Source organism: Lagenorhynchus albirostris, chromosome 16 (genome assembly GCF_949774975.1).
Source record: "Lagenorhynchus albirostris chromosome 16, mLagAlb1.1, whole genome shotgun sequence".
NCBI classification, from domain to species: Eukaryota; Metazoa; Chordata; class Mammalia; order Artiodactyla; family Delphinidae; genus Lagenorhynchus; species Lagenorhynchus albirostris.
Window position 1 is genome coordinate 76,061,623 of NC_083110.1, and position 15,426 is coordinate 76,077,048.

At 46.9% G+C, this 15,426-nt stretch overlaps 1 protein-coding gene across 6 annotated transcripts in view; it reads right to left on the reverse strand.

The window, feature by feature from the left end:
- CPXM2 (carboxypeptidase X, M14 family member 2) overlaps nt 1–15,426 on the reverse strand; it is a 128,274-nt gene that overhangs the window by 100,646 nt on the left and 12,202 nt on the right. The window lies entirely within an intron of this gene.

Genomic DNA, 15,426 nt, shown 5'->3' on the forward strand with positions numbered 1-15,426 from the left:
GCTACTCCACGCAGTTTTGTCCAAGCTGCCCCTGGAATAAGATGCTAGCACTTGGGCAGGCCCTTGGCCATCATCCCAATCCAGCCCATCGTCCCTACGGATAAGAGCTTTAACGGCAGCCCTGGGGCCGGATCCCAGGCCTCCTGACTCCTGGGCTGCTATTCTCACCACCCACCCTACCGTGGGGCTGGAAATCTCCAAGTGATGCTACCTTCCTCAAATCTGGCCCTGGAGAAAGAAAACAAACACTCGGGAGGAGAAGTGAACAAAATCTACTTCTGAAAAATCCCTAGTGTAACAGAGGCAAATTTTAAAAGCCCTGTGGGTCACTGCTGAGATGGAAGTGCCCCTGGGGAATCCCTGGGATCCCTGGGGACGTGAGCGTGTCTGTCCAGCCACAACAAACCCCTGCAGGGAAAAAGCCCTTCTGGTCCTGGGAGGCTGGAGGAGGGGGCGGACAGGGCCCGCAGGGCATGCTCTGCGGGCACCAGGTAGAAGGTCTGTCCAGGTGCTGCAGCCAGAAGAATTCAGACCTGCCGGGACCGAGACGCCATCAAGTCCTCCCTTGAGTTCTCAGAAGAGGAAACCGAGGCCCCGAGACTCGAGGCGAACCACCCGAGGCGTCCCTGCCAGCGGCAGAGCCACGCCTCAGATCCCGGTCTCCAGACTCTCAGCTCCGGGCTTTCAAACGATGCCACGCTCTCCCCTGCCCACATCTGCCGGGAGGCCGCCTGTACTAGCACAGGGAAGCAGAGGTACTGCTGCCCAGCGTGGCAAAGAGCACAAGAGAGGAAGTGACAGTTCCACTGGCACCGGCCTGATGCTGCCCCAGGATTCGGAAGCCTTCAGGTGGCCTCGTGATCATTCTCAAGATTTTTGGCAGGTCTGCTCAACGTCCAGAATAAAAGCTGCCTCTCCTCCTTGGACTCACCCGCCATGTAGAACAATACCACGTGGGAAAGAAAATGACACAGGGTGATCACGAAACCTGGCCAGCTCTCAAGGCCACCTCTTGGTCCTCGAGGGGACACCTGCAGAACTTCACTCAGCTGTGGCCTGGACTTTGACACAGTGGGGGACGGCTGCTACCAGAGCCCCAAAGGCTGTAAGCCTAACAAAACCCACAGAATGAATCAGCCGTCTCAAGGAAACCTCCGTATCTTCAAAACGGGAACTCCAGAAGGGCGGAGGGGATAGGAAGCAGACGAGCGGCCCCCTCCCAGCCACGATTCCTGCCTTGTCCATGGCTTCCAGGAGACAAGAGACAATCACACTAACACAAGGCTTCTCACTGGCAACTCCTGCATCCAAGGGCTGAGGGGAAGGAATGAGAATCTAGAACCCACGATCTGTCAACAGTCAAAAGGGCATCTTCAGTCAATGCTTAGAAAATCATAACCTCATCACTCCCATCATAACCTCAGATTCTTGCTGAAAATACTGCTGCACTAAAGTGCCAGACACACACACACACACACACACACACACACACACACACACCCCACATGGGACATAAGAGCTGAGTGCTCTGTGCAGTGACTCCCCCCAAAAGAGCCCAGTGCGCTCTACCTGCCAAAGAACTCCAAAAGCAATGCTAAGTTGAAGCAAGAAGCTAGAATTCCTTTGGTCTTACATTCTCAAAGATACATCCGGCCCCTGTCCAGAGAGCAGTCCGTCATGATACCATCTCCCAACAGGCAGGACTTTTCTCCATCTTTAGAAAATATTACTCAGGAAGCAGGGGGTGCTGCCTCGAGGATCAAATAAATGGAGGAGACACAAGTGTTTCAAAGCTTAATTTAAATCTCCACAATCAGAAAGTCAAAAGGCCAGGCAAAGTGATGGCATCATTACTGGAGCGTGATATGTTGGTATTATAATCAAGATTATAATGTCAACTGAGGAGATAATTACTAGGTTGAAAGAGTGCTTGAAGTCAATGGGAAGCTCATTCCCAGCTCTTCACCCCTCCCCTGTGTTCTGAGTCCCCAGCCAGGCTGCACGGAGGTAGTAGCTCTGGCAGTAACTCGGCCAGGACTCAGCTCCTGGGCCAAGCTGTCCCAGCAGCAGCCCCTGAACAGCCCTCGAGGCAGCTCCCTGTTCCTCCTCCAAAAACAAACAAAACCCTTTATCATCAAATCACATTTTTGTTTTTTCTAAGAGGAAAAGACTCTAATCCTGGGAAGCATGTGGGTGAGGAGAACATGAAAAAAAATGTGTGAAAAGAACACTTAGGAAAATATTAATTAGAGATGGGAGATGTGTCATAATCTGGAGGAAAGAGTGACAGTCGTCACAGATGACTCGACTTTCCTCTTCCAGGCAGCGCGGCTCCTGGGAACACCCTGTGCTGAGCGGGGCACTGCCTCCCAGGCCTGAGCTCTGTTCCCAGGACGTGGGCGAAAAGGGGACCCTCTGCCGCATTCCACACCTCCCCTTCGACAAGTGCACACAGGCACACACACCTTTAACTAAATCTGTCCCTGGCTAAAATTCTCTGCATTGCAGCCACTTTACAAAATGGACATTAGCACTATGGCAATATATTTATTACTCTCACCACCATCAATTACCATATGTGCATGTATCAGCTCTGTAACACATCAGGAGTGCTCATGGCATTTCATTTTGTGGCCTATAAGTTACGGAGCACAGTCAGACTAGAACACCCTCAGTGCCCTAAATCTGTCTGCAGGCGAGGCTGTGATGAGAGTCCAGAGAATCATTTTAAAAGGTTTGGGGAGCAATGAGAGCAACTACCATGAGTCAGACCCTCTGAAGACACTTTGTCATTTAATCTTCACAAGAACCGTGAGAGATGGGCATTACCATCCCCATTTTACACGTAAACAAGGACTCAAAGAGGCTTACACAGAGTTAAGCAGCTCCTAAGTATCTGAGTTAGAATTTGAAAATCAAGTGTGACATAAAATCCCAGGCACAGTCTTTACGCCACCGCCCTTGGACTTGAAAACTCCACAGTGTGGTACAAATGCAAGTTGCATGGTGGCATTTGGGGTCACAGGGAAGACAGGAAGTGAGGCTGGGACGGGGGTCACCAGTTGGCAGAGGGGAGCTCAGAGTCCAAGGTCTTCTGGCCTGCTGTGAAGTCTGCTGGAAACAGAGCAAAGGATTCTCCATAGACCTCGAGAGCACTGCCAGGGGCAAGCTAACAGCCATCCTGAACTTTTGCTTTCATGGTCGTCTATAAACCGGATAAGTCTTAGAACATTCTTTCCTTCGCCTTTCTGAACTTGACATTCCCTTGGATCAGTGAGAGTGTGAGGGCCCTTCCTGGTGCACTGGAGAGCATTTGCAGTGGCTCTTTGCCCGTCTCAGAAGTCGCTGGCTTCCCAGAGGGCACGCCTCCCTTGGGGTCTTGCAAAGGAGCTAATCCCAGCCTTATCTAATCACCCCTGGAAAGCTCCTCCCTCACTTCTGGGCTCCTTCAGGCAGCAGTTCTCACCCTGACCCAACATCAGAATCTTCTGGAGAGAAAAAAAAAAAAAAAGATGCCTAGACCCCCTCCCCAGAGACTCTGATCCACGGGACAGCAGAGGGGCCCAGGCCCGAGTCTAAGGCTCCCACGTGAATCTTCTGAGACCCTGGTTGGCTGGTGTCCCTTACCTGTAACGCTGCACAAACTCGGGATTCTCTTTCCCAGGCCCCAGCGGGTCAAGCAGAGGAAACTCTCAGGGAGCTGGGTATCAGCCCACGCTGGTGGAAGCCACTCATGCCTGGAGCCTGCCAGACCCTCGTGTAATCTAGAAGCTCCGACCTCAGATCAGTGGTGGCCTCACATGCGAAGCCTCCAGAGACTTCGTCCCTCAACACCCACCCCTCTCATCCTACCCACCCCAACCTAAGAAAAGTACAGACCACACTGTGAATGTCCCAGGGCAGCAACCATGAGTTCTCATCATTGAAGTCCCAAAGCCCAAATCGGTGTTTCCCGCGTGAATGAATGAATGAATTTGTAATACAATCCAATATAACTAATAATCACTATGTCTGCATCGTCATGGAAAATTAAGTCTGTTCTTTACATATCGCTTATAAAGCCAAAAAAGGAATAATTGGTTCAAAATAGCACTTCTCCAACCTCAATCCCTTGCTTATCATCTCCATGAATTTTTCCAGGCACTATTGCTTAATTGATTACTCTTACTTAATTTTTAATTAAGTCAAATAATTTCAATGGAAATATGTTCATGTCAAAAGAAATCTTATTACTAGAAGATAACATAGAAAAATATATTCATGATCTTGGGGTAGGTTAAAAAAAAGTTTAAACGTGAAACAAAAGTACTAAAGGAAAATATTGATGAACGGTCTATATTAAATTTAAGAAGATCTGTTACTCTAGAGACACAAGTGCTAGAATGAAAAGGTAAGCCAGAGCGTGAGAAGGTATTTACTATGCATATTAATAACAAAGGACTCACATCCACGATATTTTTAAGAAAAGCATGAAAAACAAACAAAAACCATCCTATAAATCCATAAGAAGAGCAATGAGCAAAAGAGCTGAAGAGGTATTCACAAAAGAAGATATCTTCATGGTGAGTAAACATTGGTCATTAGCTTTCAGGAAAATGCGAATGAAGACCACAGCGAGATACCAGTCCATACCCATGAATACGAATACAACTAGAAAGACACAATATCAAATGTTGGTGAGGAAGTGAAACAACACTGCTGGCACAAGTGTTAACTGGTACAACCAATTCGGAAAACTCTCTAGGAGTATTTACTACAGATCCTCAGGCCCTAGGACCCAGCAATTCTACTTCTAGGTATACCCGCAACAGAAACACCTTCATACACATGCCAAAAGATTCATGCAAGAATGAGCCTAGCAGAACTGTATGTAATAGCCAAAGACTGAAAACAAGTCAAATGTCCACTAATAGGAGAATGAATAAATTGTGGGACAGTCATGCAATAGAAAACTATAAACTAATGAAAATAAGTGAGCCGTAGCTGTACACAACATGGATGAATTGCATACACATAACATTGAGTGAAAGAAATCAGCCACGAAGAGAGTACAATGTATGATTCCACGAACGTAGGCTCAAAACAGGCAAAAGTCATCTCTGACAGTGGTTGTCTGTGAGCAGGAACTGGAGGAAGGCCTCAGAGGTTCTGGTCATGTTCTGTTTCTGATCAAAACGACAGTTATAATGGCGCATTCACACTATATGGGAGTGGCGTAGGTGACAACCCAATAAGTTATATCCTTATGATTTCTAGACGTTTCTGTATGCATGGCACACTTCAATACTAATAATTTTTAACAGGCTTAGCTTTTCCTGACTATTACATCATATTAATACCAGACTAAGTCTGTTTATCCAACTGAAAGAGTGAAAGAGAATTATGCTGAGGTAATAAAGCCAATCTCAAAAAATTGTATACTGTATGATTCCACTTACCTAACATTCTTAAAAAAACAAAATTGTAGAAACAGGACACAGATGAGTGGTTGCCAGAAGTTAGTGACTGGGGAAGGGAGGGTGTGGCTATAAAGGCATAGCACCAGGAAGCCTTATGGTGATGGAACTGTCCTGTATCTGTGGTGTTTATTTCCATGAAACTACACGTGCATAGGACCACGTACACCCACACATGCCCACACATACGCGCACATGCATAACTGGTGGGGTCCAAACATGCTCTGTGGACTGTACCAATGCCAATGGCCTGATTTTGTTATTGTACCAGTTACCCAAAATGCACTGGAGGAAGCAGGCTGAAGGGAGCACAAGACCCATTTGTTTGCAATTTCCCGTGGGTCTATAATTACTTCAAAAGAAAAAGCTTTTGGGGCTTCCCTGGTGGCTCAGTGGTTAAGAATCTGCCTGCCAATGCAAGGGACACGGGTTCGAGCCCTGGTCTGGGAGGATCCCACATGCCATGGAGCAACTAAGCCCGTGCGCCACGACTACTGAGACTGCACTCTAGAGCCCACAAGCCACAACTACTGAGCCCGCGTGCCACAACTACTGAAGCCTGCGTGCCTAGAGCCTGTGCTCCGCAACAAGCGAAGCCACTGCAGTGAGAAGCCCGCGCACCGTAACGAAGAGTAGCCCCCGCTCGCCACAACTAGAGAAGGCTGGCACGCAGCAAGGACAACCCAACACAGCCAAAAATAAAAACAAACAAATAAATAAATAAATTTATAAAAAAAGAAAAAGCTTTTTTAAGGGATCTTAAAAGGGACAACCTTCTCATAATGTGTTCAGGGTTATTTACCATAATTCATAAAGTCGCCAGTTGTACGGAGGCATCATAGACTTTGGGGAACTCTAGCTTAAAATTTTGCAGCCTCTCCCAAACTCATCCTAAAAAACTATGAAGAGGCAGATAAGTAAAGACTCCCACCAGTGCTTTAACCTAATGCCAGAGGTAGAAGAACATTCATCACATGTGAGTCCAATGGAGACAGTTGGGAAATAAAATGGAGATGACCAGAGGAAGGACAGAAAAACCCTTCACCCCTCTTGCATGCCTCCATTTTGAAACCCAGGGTCTGCAGCAACTAGAAAATTGGACATTTATCTCTAAAGCCCAGATGGGGCTTTCTGAGGTGGCTGGGTGCTCACCTCTCCCCCCAGCCAAGTTTCTACAACTGTTTGGATCAGAAGTTCTTAAAACACAACTGGACAGGAGGTAGGGGGAGGTGTGGCAGTCTGACAGCGTGGGGGCAAAAAGAACACTGATAACCGCATATGAAGGTGATTATAGTTCCCCATGAATCCCATCAGATCACAGTGTCTAAGAACCAGCAGTGAGGGAAGGAGTTCGCACCTAAGAAGAGCGATGATGTGTAAAAGATAAAAGGCTGCTAGAAAGTGCAAACTGTACTGGGGGTTTTGCATGCTGAACTGGTCAACATCTGTAGATCTGAGGCAGGGCTTAGACTGTCCCCAGGGGAGAAAATCTGACTCATTCAAAGATGAGTAAAGAACAAAACATTAAAAGAGGTACACCATCCAAAAGACTCCAAAAGAAATAATGTGATTTGATATAATAACCAGGAAAATGTTGTTCACCCTAAGTATAGTGCAAGAGACATGGCCTCTACTTGCCATGAAAAGGATATGCTGAAAAAAAAAGATAGAAAATATTTAAGATAAGCCAAACATTAAGAAAACTAAAAATCCAAAGACAGAATTAAAACCTATAAGGAAAGATCTATTATTTTTGAACTAAGCTCTTTGCCAATGCAGTAGGGAAAAATAAATAAAAGCCTTGAAACATGGAAAGGAAAAAGAAAACTGTCATTATTTAGTGTACACTGATTCTGTAGCCAAATCCCAGTTAATATATGAATAAATTTATAATTAATAAGAGTTTAGCAAAGTTGCTGGGTATAAAATCAACATTCACACATCAACTGTACTCCTGTACACTAGCAAAAGAGAATTAGAAAACTGAAATTACAAGCATCACAGGATGTCAATTATCTAAGAATAAATCTATTTAAAAATGTGCAAGGCCCATGTATTGAGATATATTTTGAAAGATGTAAGAAATACGGAGATATACATGTTTGTGGATTAGAAAACTCAATATAAATATGTAAATTCTCCCCTAATTGATGTTATGGAATTAATGTAACTCTAATCAAAATTCCAGGAGGAAAAAAAAAAAATTCCACAAGAGTTTTTAAAGAACTTGACTACATGGTGTAAATGTGTGTGTGCGCACACACACTTTCAGTGGGTCAATAATAACCAAAACTTTTGAAGAAGAACAAAGTTCTGCTCTATCAGATATCAAGATTTATCATAAAGCTATAATAATTAAGAGAGTGAGATATTTTATGTATGGGTAGAAAGATGAAGTAACGATAAAGAAGAGAACTGGGAGCCTGAAAACAAAGCCAAGCACATATGGACACGACAGCCAACACCTAAGCGCAGCACTGCAAAATAGTGGGGAGACAATTGTTATTCCATTTGGGTTCTTACAAGAAAAAAAATTAAACTGAACTTCAATCTCCTATCACAAACAAACAAAATCCTTTCTAATGTATAAAAACCTAAATGAGAAAGAGAAAAAAGGAATTAGAAAGTAGTATAAAATGTCTTTATGACTTTTTTTTTTTTTTTTTTTTTTGCGGTACGCGGGCCTCTCACTGTTGTGGCCTCTCCCATTGTGGAGCACAGGCTCTGGACACGCAGGCTCAGCGGCCACGGCTCACGGGCCCAGCCGCTCCGCGGTATGTGGGATCTTCCCGGACCGGGGCACGAACCCGTGTCCCCTGCATCGGCAGGCGGACTCTCAACCACTGCGCCACCAGGGAAGCCCACTATATAGCTTCTTTAATGTCACATAAAATAGATTTTTGAAGTCAAAAAGTAGTGTTAGTCATAAAGAAAGTCAATACACAGTAGGAAAAAAAAAAACCCACAATTCTCCAGGAAGATGAAACAATTTTAAACTTGTAGGCATATGCTAAAGGGAACACTTCTTTGCTCCTGGCTTCCATGAGGAGGGATGTTCCTGAGGGGAGTTCCATACCTTTCTCTGCCACCTGACTCACTCTGCCCTTGGGGTAACCTGTCTGACTGGTACACAGGCACCGATAAATGGTGTGTATAGTTCAGCTCTGCCCTCCCCTCCTCCCTCTTGGAAGCAGGATGCCCTCGGGGAGCATGGTTCCACTTTTCCGCACGGGCTCTACTCCTCTCGGGGGAGCAATGCCCTGGTCTAGAGCCACCTACAGCTGGGAGTGGGGATGCCTGCACCTCTTGGGGTTCATTCGCACCCATCTGGTTCTCATGCCAAGACACGTCTTCCAACTCAGCCTCTATCAGAAGAAAGATGGCCAGTGCCCCAGTGAATGACTGATAGGAAGCTCATTCAATGGGACCTAATAAGGTAATAGTAACCCTTACTGAGAATTTACCATGTGTCAGCCACTTGTGCTTCGTTCAAGTAATCTTATTTAATACTTATCCCAATCCTATGGGCATGTCCAAGTATTAGCCCCCTTTTATATTTGAGAAAATTGAGGAAAAAAGAGGTTAAACATCATGCCCAAGGTCATACAGCTAGTGAACCAAGGACTGGGCTTTGATCTCCACTCAGTTTGCTTTCAGAGTTCTTCAATGCACTGTATTGCAATGTATCAACAGAGGGGCCCTGTCCTTCATATATAAAGAGCTCTTATAAATCAATACACACACATACACACACACACACACACACACACACACACACACACATACTAATAGAAAGTGGGTAAAAGCTGATAAAAGTACAAGTTGGTATAAACTTTTCTGGAAGACAGGGATCACATCTGTGCAGTTCCTCCTCAAGGAAACAAGCCCAAGGAGTAGGTGAGCAAAGCCACGGACACCAGGGTGCACAGCAGAACTGCCCACATCAGGGAAGAACTGGAAACAATGTGAACATTAAAAAACACAATAACAGTTAGGAAACCATCATAAAATGGAAAATTATGTTATGTAATGTTGTAAAAGAATATTTTATGATGAGAAAGTAACAGCATATTAAGTGAGAATAGAAGGTTACAAAATAAGACTAGTTCAATTTTGCAAAAAGCGTGTGTGTGATCTATACACATACCTGTGATGTTGTTCTTGCACACACACACACACACACACACACACACACACACACGCGCGCGTGCGGAGAGGAAAAATCGGAGAGACACACTCCAAAATGTCCACCATGGTTATAATCTCTGGAAGGTAAGACTGTGGATTCCTTTCATTTTCTTCTTTGCGTTTTTCTGTATCTTCCAAATATTCTACAAGGCGCATTCACTATTTTCATAGTTCAGAATGTCTAACAAAGCAGTAAAGAAATCAATTTTAAAACAACTTCCACTTCAAGTGGGTTAAATTTTTTTTTTAAGTTTTAGCACGTGACAAGGCGAATTGGGTTTTCAGCTAAATCCATCCAGAGTCAGCAATGTAGCATAAAGACGGTCTCACACAGAAGGTTTGAGAAGATGGAATGAAGGCTGACAGTGTCACAAGAACAAAACTCCAAGAGCGACAAGAGCACGTGTGCTGTGGCCTCGGTCATGAGGCTTCACAGGAGCTTCAGCACTGGAATCCCTCCTCCAATGATGGACTAGTGTGATCTTGGTCACCGAGAACCACAGCTGGGGTCAACTGGGTGATAGAAATGAATGGAACCTTTTAGTGCCACCAAACCAGTGCTACTGACACATCAGAGCTCTGTTCCCTGACCCCTTGTCTGGGAGATATTTCTAGGCCGGCAAGTCCACTGTGGCTCTGGTTTCAGACTGAGGCTCTGAAGCCCATGGCCCTGGGCTGCCCACACGGTGTCAATCAACACACTCAGTGTGCTGTCAACTGCAGACAGCGTGAGCCCAGGGCCCCTGATCTGACCCAGTGAAGACCCTGCCATGGCAAAACCACTGGAGGAAAAAAATAAATCTCTCTAAAGTGCAAGAGGCTAGAAAGACCTCAAGGGACACAGGTTTCATTTTAGAGATTGAAGAACTTTTTAGACATGTTTGAGATGGAGCTGAAAGTGGAAGAAGCAGAAAGGATGGAGGAGCCCTGGGTTTTCCAGTGTCCACATCTTTCAGGCTTCCCAACCAAGGCTTGTCCAAGAGGGTGGTGTGATTCTGTCCAACTGCCACCCCTCGCCTCCCCTCTCACTTCCAAAGGAATCCGAAATACAGACGTAATCCTTTATCACAGCATATTCCAGGGTAGCTGAGACCATGTCGGCCCCGTCTCCTCCCAAATCAGGAAGCTGGGACTCACTCTACTGCCCTCCACAGCTGTGCCAGACATCGGGGGACGACCAAGCTGAGCCTCCGAGAGCCACCTGGCCCTGCAAAAAGGGGCGAGGCTCACAGCAAGGGCTTGGATGAAAAGCCGAAAGCCAAACTGTCTGTGATACAAAGGAAAACCCTCGAGTTTCACACACACACACACACACACACACACACACACACACACAAGGTAGGTCAATCCCCAAGCACCGTACCTGGTAGAGGCCTCAAATCTCACCCAGCCCAACACGAGGCAGAGTGCTGAGGGCACTCCATTCACCGACACGTACTGCTTTGGGAAACCACCCTATTTCCATGATGGCAGGAAATTAAGCTTCTTTCCTACAGATCAAAGAGCGCTTCCTGTGGAGGCCCAGTTCTGCTGATCTGGGCCATGGAGAATCCACTTCAACACGCATGGAACACCCGATCTCTACCCCAGAACACTAGTGCCGACAGCGCGGGTGCGCGATGAACAGGTTTGTTATTCTGGTCAAGTACTGCTGCTACCTACGCTGGGCGTTTCCTGACGTGAATCACACAGGGAGCCTCTGCTCATAAACATACATAGCCTCCCATGTCAGAAAAGCCGTGCGCAGGAATCACTGGATGTGACAGAGGAGAGGACCAGGAACATGAGGAAGAGATACAGGAAAGCAAAGGACAGGTGACCAGGGCAGGCTTCCGAGAGAACCATCAAGTTCTAAGGCAGAAGCCAGCAAGCTACAGCCCAAGTGAGGGCCAAACCCAGCCCACCATCTGTGTCTGTACAGCCCATGAGATAAGAACCGTTTTTACATTTTTTAATGGTTATTTAAGTACCAACATAATACGCTCAACTTTGCATGTTGGCCCACAAGGCGTGTAATATTTACGATCTGATCCTTTAAAGCTATCTGCCAACTCCTGTAACTAAGGCATGGAAAGTCCCAAGACAGCAAATAAAAATCATAGCTAATGTTTGCTGACAGCTTACTGTGTACACTCCACTCTGCACACATTATTTCATCTCCACAAAACCCTATAAAAGACATATTATCCCCTCTTTACAGATGAGGAAACTGAGTCACAGAGACAGTAACTTGCCCGGAGCGTCACAGCCAGCGAGGGTAGAGCCTGACCCCAAAGCTACCTCTGCATCACCAACTGAGACGCTTGCCCAGTTCCCTTCGGAGGAAACACGTGAGTGAGCTTTTCGCACAGGGCATGTCTGAGAAACAAGATCCTGTCTGGTTGGAAAAAAAGGGAGGCAGAGGCCAGAGATAAGTCAAATCATGGTGGGCTCTGAATGGCAAGCAGGGAGTTATTCTGCAACCAGTGCATGGTAAGTGACAGGGTATACGCTAAGCTCACTGCGATACTCTTTACAGCAGCAAAATATTGGAAACAACCTAAACGTCCTTCACTTAAGAGGTTAAATAAATTATACAACATCCATTCGACAGAACACGATGCAACGTTTTAAAAAATGAGGGTTTTCATCTTCACTGTATTTGTCAGCTATTGCTGTGTAACAAAACACCACAAACTCTCAGTGGCACTTATTCCTTAGTTGTCTACAGATCAGCTGGGCTCAGCTGGTGGCTCCAGGCTGCAGATCGGGCCCATACCTGCTTCACTCATCTCCCAGGCTCCTTGGACCAGTGGCCTAGATGCATGCATTCTTCTCTTGGAGATGGCAGGGTGCAAGGAGCAAATGGAAACAAACAAAGTCCCTCAGCACAGAACTGGCACCTTGTCAGTTCACCTTATTCTATTGGCCTCACCTAGGCACATGGACCAGCCCAAAGTCAAGGGGCTTTCACCTTTGTGAAGGCAACTGAGAAGGCATATGGCAAAGGCTGTACCTATAGGGAGAGGGGAAGAACTACACCAATGATTCAACCACTGCATATGCTATTATAGAACAATATCCAAGATGTATTTTGGAGACTTGCCACAGCTGACACTGATCCTTAGTCATGGTGACAGCCATGTACATAATCTCTCCCTTAAAGCTAAGATTCTCTCAGGGTGAGTCTGAAACAGGAGGGAAGGGGACGGGGCACGACCTTTAAAAGAATGACATCACCGGGGCCTCCCTCGTGGCGCAGTGGCTGAGAGTCCGCCTGCCGATGCAGGGGACACGGGTTCATGCCCCGGTCCGGGAAGATCCCACGTGCCGCGGAGCGGCTGGGCCCGTGAGCCATGGCCGCTGAGCCTGCGCGTCCGGAGCCTGTGCTCCGCAACGGGCGAGGCCACAACAGTGAGAGGCCCGCGTACCGCAAAAAACAAAAAAAAAAGAATGACATAACCACTGGGGACACGACAAAAACTAGTTAGAACCAACTAGGTCCAAGATGGCCGAAGATTCGACTTCCAGCGGGCCCAGAAGATTCGACTTCTAGTAGACCTTGAGCCTCATCATACGCTCACTGTAATATATTAGCTGCTAAATGACACACCCACCGGTGCCATGACAGTTACGAGGCCAACCATAAAAGGCCAAAAAGTGGGCGGTGGCCCAGTTCCTGGAAATCCCCGCCCCTTCCCCAAAGTTGGAATAATCCTCCCACTCATTGGCCTATGAAATTACCCAGCCCATAAAAACTAACCACCCCATTATTTGGGGGCATCTCGCCTTCTGAGATGGCCCACACTCTGTCTGTGGAATGTGTTCCTCCCAAAGCCCTTCTCGCCTTTTGAGACAGACCACATTCTGTCTCTGAAATGTGTCTCTCTAAATCCACTTCTTACCTATCACTTTGTCTCTCGCTGAATTCTTTCTGCAATGAGACATCAAGAACCTGGGCTTCATTAAGTCCAGAGACCAGGTCTGTCATCTCAATTAGAAGACAGTGGGTTCAAGTCCCAATCTGGGTTGTGCGGTTTCAAATCCACATCTAACACGAGCCCTTTGATGCCAGTCACTCCCATAACTCGGTGTGGTTAATATCTGTACTACCCACCGCCCTGAAAATGAAGCAGGTGACATCTGGTCCACCTGTCGCCTTGGACACAGTGTAAGTGACAGCCACCCTCCCCGCCCCTTCACTCTGCCCCATCTCCAGCGAGGCCCCCAGCTCGATCAGAGGAGATGCTGAGAGAATGATGGATGCGGGGTCCTGAGCCCGCCCAGCTGTCCATCCGAGGCCCTGTTCTGCCCAGCGCCACCCGCAGGTGTCTCCTCCTGGTCCAGACCGGTGTTCCTAACTGCTGCGCCGCCTGCCTCCTGCACATGACCTCCCCTCCTCACCATCTCTCTCCCTCCCGTATTCGCATACCAGGGCCCACACAGCTTCTCTTCCCCCCACCCCAGGGTTGCCCTCAATTCTGTTTTAATAGAAGAGCAATGTGAACAAGGCTCACAGGCCAAAATCACGTCCAGGGCGCTCAAAGGATCAGCCAGAATGGCTGCCTTGGGGACCAGGGGTCCCAACTGTTCAGACAGGGCTCTGAGGTGCAGGGCGGGGGAACAATCCTGAGCGGGTCAGGGTGGGAAAGGAGAATGTTCGTGTGGCAGATCAGGAGGTAAGTGCGGACTTCACAGTGTATGTGCATACACATGTGGGTACAGAAATGGGCCTTGAAAAACCTCTGCGAAAATGCCTTTCAAAATTGTACCAATTCTGGTAATGGAGAAGTAAGATAATTCAAACCGGCCCTTGTGCTAAAGCTACTAACAAAACTGGAAAAACTATTTTTAAAATATGTTTGAAAGCATCTCAGAATTAACAAGACAAGAAAGAACTCTCTGGCCCAGATCTGAGAGCAGCAGAACCCAGAGAGGTGAGGCCAGACTAGAAGCCGCTTTAGCCCTGTGACTTGTGATCCTGAGAAACAGCTGGTGTTTTCTCAGCCTGCTGGGGCAACGGGACAAAGAGTCCTGGCCGAGGCCCACTCAAGGTGGGAGTCTCACCACCACCCATTTAGTTGAAACCCCAAAGGCCCACACTCTCAGGGTGAACCGGCAGGAACACAGCCTTAGCACCCCTTGGGTCCTCCACACACCGTCCTGATATGCTGGGCCCTCCCGGGGGCGATGTGTCCAGTGCACACCTGCCCACTTTACGGTGGAAGAGAATTCTCGTTACTAAGTGATTGCAGAAGTTCACTGTTGTGGAACTTCTGTTTCTGTTTTAGGAGGCACTGCTAGTCATACCTATGATTTCTCTGATGGCAAGGTCTTGGTTAGAAACACAGCCCCAGATCATTACACTCTGCCTAAGGGAGCGCACAATTCCCTTTGTGACAATCAACTCCGTTACACGGTTTATGGGCTCACGCGGCAACTGAAATCGGATCCTGCCTCAAATTTGTGAAATGCTCTATTTATTTCAAGCAGCTGAGCAGAAACCAGCAAATCCTGGGTTCAAATCCCTGTTTTACAACTTGCAAACTGCATAACGGTAGGCAAATGATCCGTATTACTGAGTCTCATTTTCCTCATCTGTGATGGCGACGATGACAACGATAATATCCACGATACTCAGGGGGACATCAGGAGCCGTGAGGTATGAGACCCAGTGCTTGGCGATTACTGAGAGCGTAAGTGCGTAATACACGTTCACTATTACTAATATCAGCACAAATGTCATCCTAGATACCATACTTTAGAGTAAGAGAGATAACGATAAAGGTAATTGTAATAGTAA